The sequence below is a fragment of the Alligator mississippiensis genome, chromosome 1 (assembly GCF_030867095.1).
Source record: "Alligator mississippiensis isolate rAllMis1 chromosome 1, rAllMis1, whole genome shotgun sequence".
Classification (NCBI taxonomy): Eukaryota; Metazoa; Chordata; order Crocodylia; family Alligatoridae; genus Alligator; species Alligator mississippiensis.
Window position 1 is genome coordinate 327,983,508 of NC_081824.1, and position 6,093 is coordinate 327,989,600.

General features: G+C 42.6%; 1 long non-coding RNA gene across 1 annotated transcript; it reads left to right on the plus strand.

Annotated features, from left to right (window-relative positions):
- Nucleotides 1-2,198: 2,198 nt before the first annotated feature.
- LOC132250166 (uncharacterized) lies at nucleotides 2,199-5,698 on the plus strand. The gene is made up of 3 exons (XR_009461792.1): nucleotides 2,199-2,410; nucleotides 3,827-4,035; nucleotides 5,451-5,698. It is a non-coding gene; the product is annotated as an uncharacterized LOC132250166 (long non-coding RNA).
- The last annotated feature ends 395 nt before the right edge of the window (nucleotides 5,699-6,093 follow it).

The window sequence follows — 6,093 nt, forward strand, 5'->3', positions numbered from 1 at the left end:
TAAATCTCTGCATTTTAGACTAATCTGCAAAGTCTGAAATGATTCAGCCTTGAGCTTTTTGACTGTCTGTACTTAGCCCTAGTGACTTCTGTTTACTCCAACAAGACTATGCTGCTTGTTCTCAGACTGACATGACTAGAGAGGTATATGTTGCAATTCTAAATGCTTGCTGCAGAAAATAGACTGCTTTTGTGCTATAGTAACACATGATTGTGGCTCATTTTCCATTTCAAGATAAAAGATATTTTGGTTGGGGTATAATGAATGCTCAGAAAAAAATATTCTTTTTCTGTTTAACAAAATGGAGTTTGGTTTAATAGATTACAAGTAACATTCAGAAGTGAGAACATATTTTTCTTATATTCTAACAGGATAAAAGGCCTCTTGTGTTGATTGATCAGCAGAGGGAAGAATCTGTCCCTGAGTTCTATCATGACTGATGGACAGAACATCAGGGTAAGCTATAGGTAATAACTCTTCACAGGAGTGTCCACAAACCTGCCTATTCAATAGGTCTGTCTTTTTATACTGTCATGGTCAGCAGCAATTTTCATCAAGAAGCAAACTGTTACTGATATTTGCAGAAGGAAGGAAAATAAAGGGTTGCAAATGCCTGGTTTGAAGTTTCCCCTCTAGGACCTGTTCCCATTTGGGTGTCATGTTTCCTTTTACCATGATGGGTTTCTCCTTTCAACTAGCTCCAAAGAGTCAAAATCTAAGATTATCTCTATTCCTTTTCTCTAAAGCAGAAGGAATTTTATAATCTAATAGTTTGGTTGTGCCTCATGGGTACATTCCTTTGTGCCTGTATCTTGGGAAGTATGGGGTGGAACTGCATCACCCCAGAAAGACTTCCAAGGAATATTTCCCTAAGTAGAGACAGATTTCCTTCCAGAACTCCCCAGTGTGGGTGGGTGAGAATAACAACAGTTTCTTATTTTTACAGAGCCGCTAAGCTCATACACTATATACCAAATGGTTTCTCCTATCTAGTGTTCAATTTTGTTCTGCTTTTTATTTTGAACAACACTGTCTCATTGGCTGCTTTTCAGGTACCAAGTTGATCCTTGGTGCCAGTGGCTGTAGTACAGCTCTTTGCGAGAAACAACATGCATCCAAGGGACTTCTAACACCCAGTGATTACGGATGTCTGTGCTGTGCAGCTTCTAAGCATCACCCTCCCTTAGCAAACATGATTTGTCCCGCAGAAAATCAGTAGACAACTCATGCAGATGTTAAGAGGGCTGGTAATAACACTGTGCCCGCCTCTGCTCGACTAGGCGCTCTGGAGCTGCCTTTGCTCGGGTGGCTGTTCTAGCTTGCCCCGAGCCCCCGAGAGGGCCCCAGAAGGTGCTTCGGGTGGTGTCGGGAGGCCCCCTAACCTCGCCTGCCACGACTTCAGATGGAACCTCAGTGGTGGGGGCCTCCGTTAACGCAGCCTCCAGGGTCATCACGCCTTCAGCGGGCACTCACGGGGCTCCAACCTCCCCTATACCCTGGCCAATCGCCACCTGCTGCTGCGGGTCTCCCAGTGGCCTTCCTTTGGTGACCCCGGCGTGTTTCCGGTCCTGTGCCTCCCGGTGGTCCCCACTCCGGAGAACCAAGCTTCCCAGGCTGGAATCCGCCTTGAGGGTTTCACACCCCCTGATTCCCTGCTGCCCCTAGCCTATACTGACCCAAGGCCACTGCAACACAAAATGAGAGAGCCTAAAGGAAAGTGAACAACAAAACAGAAAGTCGAGCCCTTCTATCATGCCTAGCCTGGGATCTGACCTGGGTGCCTAAGCCCCGACTGACGGGCTGCCCTGGCTTAGAGTCCGTCGGGTGGCTTAAGGCCATCGACTCCCCTGGGAGTCTACTCTCCAGGACCGTGGCTCCAGCTCTCTGGGAACCTCGTATCCGGCGTTCACTCCCTCGCCGGTCCCACTGCTGGTTCCTCCGTCGGCCCATCTGTCAGCTCTCTCGCCGAGTCCGCTGCCGGTTTCCTCACCGGCTACGCTGCCCTCTCCTTTACCGGATCCGTAGATGGTTCCTTCTCTAGTCTTGCTGCCGACGTCGTCTCCACCTTCTCCGTCGGCTCCTTTAAGAACGCAGCTCTCGCTGCTGTAGCTGCAGCTTTCTTTGCCGGCTCCTTTAACGGCGCGGCTCTCGCCGCTGCCGCTGCCGCTGCCACGACTTCCCCCGTCGGGCTGGGTACACGGGTCCCGCAGGCGCCGGTCCCGCTCTCAGGGTTCCCTGCGGGCTTTCCCGACTTCCTGCCCTGCTTCACTCCCGGGGCCACCTTTTATTGCTGCCGGGTGGCGTCTCCTGCTGACGTCACCCGGCCCCAGCTGGATATAAGCGCGGTTTACAAATTGCGCCAGCGGTTGTCCCGCGCGCGTGTCCCTGCTCTCTCCGGCTTCTGCGTAGGGTAAGTAAGTGTTTACTTCCCCCCTGGTTTTGCCCCGGGGTTTCCTTCTAACCCCGGCATCCCTGGGACAAACACCATTTAAAAAATAAGTCCAGGACCAATCACAGCCTTTTTGTGTGGGAAATCACAACCTTATCCTGATGCTGTATTTTTAACACAGAAAGTTTGTTCCAAGCAGATTTCTGTAATCCTTTCAGATTTCAGGGTAATCTAAGGACCACAACATATTTCTTCTTAATATGGCTATGATATAGACTAAATGGAGGAGGATCTGGGGAATTCTCCACTACTAATTCAGATGAGCAGCCAATAGTCAGCCATTGTAATCTGACTGACATAATATTTCGTAATTTAGTAAAAACCTAGTTGGACTGGTACTTTAAGCCTAAAACGGCCTGTTTAGCAGAACATGGACCAGTACTTCACACGCACTAAAGAAATCCTGAAGTTTGTTAGCTTGGCATGTTGTGTCATTGCTATGAATACTAAGAAGGTACTCAGTCCTGGACATGGGCATAATTCCTATTTTTTCTAGTGGCGCAGCTACACAAAATAGCTCCTCAGCTAGAGCTCAATTTAACCAACAGGCAAAATCTAAGCTGCTCCAAATTAGTTTAGTGTCATTGTTTTCTTTTGGTTTGCTTTTTTCCCAGTTTACACTAATTGGAAAACGAACCCTTTGCTGATTGGAGTCTTTTGCTAATAGCATCAAGAAATATTAACATATTTAATCCACACAGTCTCTGAAGAAGTTCACTTCTGTCACCAGCTCCTGGGGGTTGACAGTTTTAACCCCTTTTAGTTGAGACTTCATTAAGTCCTTTTTTAGCAATTCCTATTGTGCATTTCATTCAATCTTTATCTTAGAAATGTATACACCCATACTTACACATACACAAAACTATATTAACTGAATGTGAAGCACTCAAAATGTAGTAAAAGCCAGTTATGGATGCTCACCAAATGGTATGCAAATTTATTTGTATGCTCAGAACTCAGTGTGTGGCCTCAAGCATTATTTCTACCCTATATCACTTACCCTAAATCCTGGTTGAGGACCACTGCCCTAATCCAGATGATAAATTTGAGAAAGGGTACTTGCTCTACAAAAACTTGCCTATATCCCTCCCAACTATACAGTTGGTGCAATAAATGATACTACCCACAAAAATCCTTGTTTCTTGAATACAGAATTTGTATTTCCTCACAGGCTTTTCTATCACATTTTCACCTTATTATCTGGGTACTTCACAAGTATTAATGAATTTATCTTCATAACACTATGCTCCTGCAAAGTTTTAAGATGGGGATAACAGTTTAATGATGGGAAAATATAGGCACTGAAAAATTCAGATTAAAATTGTCAGATATATTCACTGAAACACATCCATGACTTAATTTTTTTTTAATTTGAAGACTTCTTTGGAACTTTGGGTATTCAAAGTACAGTCCCAATTGACTTAAGTTACAACTGTGAGTGCTCCACACACGTGCTGATCTGACTGTATGCATCTCAACTGGATACCCAGGAAGTGAAGAATGCATAATTAATAGTGGCCATCAGACAAAATGTTGCTTTATGTGACTTTACTTTAAGTGATCATTGCAAAAGAACTCTGGCAGAGGTAAGGATATAAACCAGTTCTTTATGGCACCATTCACCTATCTTTTCTATGCAATTATTCTGGTTGATTATGCTTAACCTTGCCTCTCTAACATTTTTCCCATAGTTCTTTTTTTCAATGAAATCTCACCAGGTTGTTTTTTTTTAAACAAACTTATAAAATAATCATGCCAAGAGCACTGGGAGCATGGGACAGAAACTTTCTCTATGTTCAAATCCAATGCCTGGTGCTACAGTAGCCTTTGCCTGATGGGAGGGGCAGTTACTAAGGAAGTTTTGCCTCTCACTGCTCTTCTCAGGCCACACCCCTTCTAGTATACTCAGACACTCACTGAACATGTGGAAATGGAGATATCTTACTTTTAAGTCTTAGCCATATTTGGGCAGATCTTCCTTCACAGGGAAAGCTAAAATAATATACCTGGTATATTATTATAATAAGGCATTCAAACAGCATTTTGGTTAGAGTGTGGAAATCTTATAAGGCAACAATAAAATAATCTTATAACGGAAAATGTTGAACAAACTTAATATAAAATAACCCTATAATGTATTTCCAGGAACATGTAGAATAGGGCACCTGTCTATGCAAAGGTACAAAACTGTTTAACCCATCCCCTGAAAATGAAGGGTAATAAATTCTTCCAATGCCTTTTCTCAGCCACAGGAGAAATTTTGGTTTTGAAAGTCTCCCTAAGGGCATACCTAGAGACTGGCATTTCCTTTATCTACAAAAGACCCCATGCCTCGTCCCATACAATCTTCTCTGTCTGCAGTATCTTCTCTGATTCTGCCGCAGTGCACTCTGCCTTTTCAAAACCTTTCCAAGTGCTCTTTCCAGTTTTCAGTTATTTAATCTGTAAGCTCATCCTTCACTTTGAATGCCATCCACACCTTAACTTTCTTTTTAAAAAATGTGTCCAGACAGGAACTTACTAAGCACATTTTGTGCTCTTTCACTGTTATAAACCATTTTCCTGTACACTTCCTTTATTGTTGCCTGTCATTAAACAGTAATTTCAATTTGGACAGGAACTTGTCATTTTGTTTGTCCTTAAGATAACTTGCTCACCAGTGGCATTACAGAAAAACAATAGAACAATAGAAAACTGATTGTAATAACAACCCCAAAATACAAGGAATTATTATACAGCAGGTGCTTTCCCACACTATTCCATTAACTGAACAGCAAACATTTATAGCACCTGTTTTTGTTTTTTTTTCAAAATTCTTTAATATACAATTAAAGTGATCAATTACAGAATAAAACATGTTAATATCATTTTGATATTCTTGGAAATGCTTGGCAATCAATATGCATAGTTGTTTTGTATTTGTGACCGCTAATTATCAACTTACTGAAACACAATTACATAGATCTTGGATTCACGGGTTTTACCCTGATTAATGTTACAGGATATCTTATAAGGAAGATAAAGATCCCACTTATTAGCAACAGGACACCAGACATGAACCCAATTGGAATAGCAGTCCCCATTTGTTGTGCCACTGGGACAGGTGGCAGATGGAAAGAAGGAGGAAAAGGGATAGTGCTATTGGTTGCCACTGAATAACCATTCCAGGTCACTGGCACTAAGACACAAATACCAGCAAATACATACAAGATTCCACCAGCTAAATGTAAGAATTTAATCCAGTTTTGTTTCTTGGACCTAAATAAAGTTGCCATGATCTTAAGAAAGTGAAAAATATCGCTAATCCTCCGGAAAAACCAGCAATAAGCAGGAGTATCTGGGCAAGAAGCATTTCTAAAGGGAAGAAGGTTTCATTGAAACTGAATTTATGACAACACACTATTGTATAGTTATCAGAGGCTTTTAAGTTTGGGGGAAAACATATTTTCCAGATTCCAATGTAAGTAATGCCAGAGGAAAAGACAGGGCTGCTCTTCACAAGCCACAGCCTCCATTCTGTGTGCTTCATTGTGATAAAGGATAAAAGCCAGCCTAGACAACCCAAAGAAAAGCTAGCTAGTTTCAGGTGAACTCTTTTAACATGGGAGAACATTGTCTTGAACTCTTTGGCTGTCTTCTTGAAA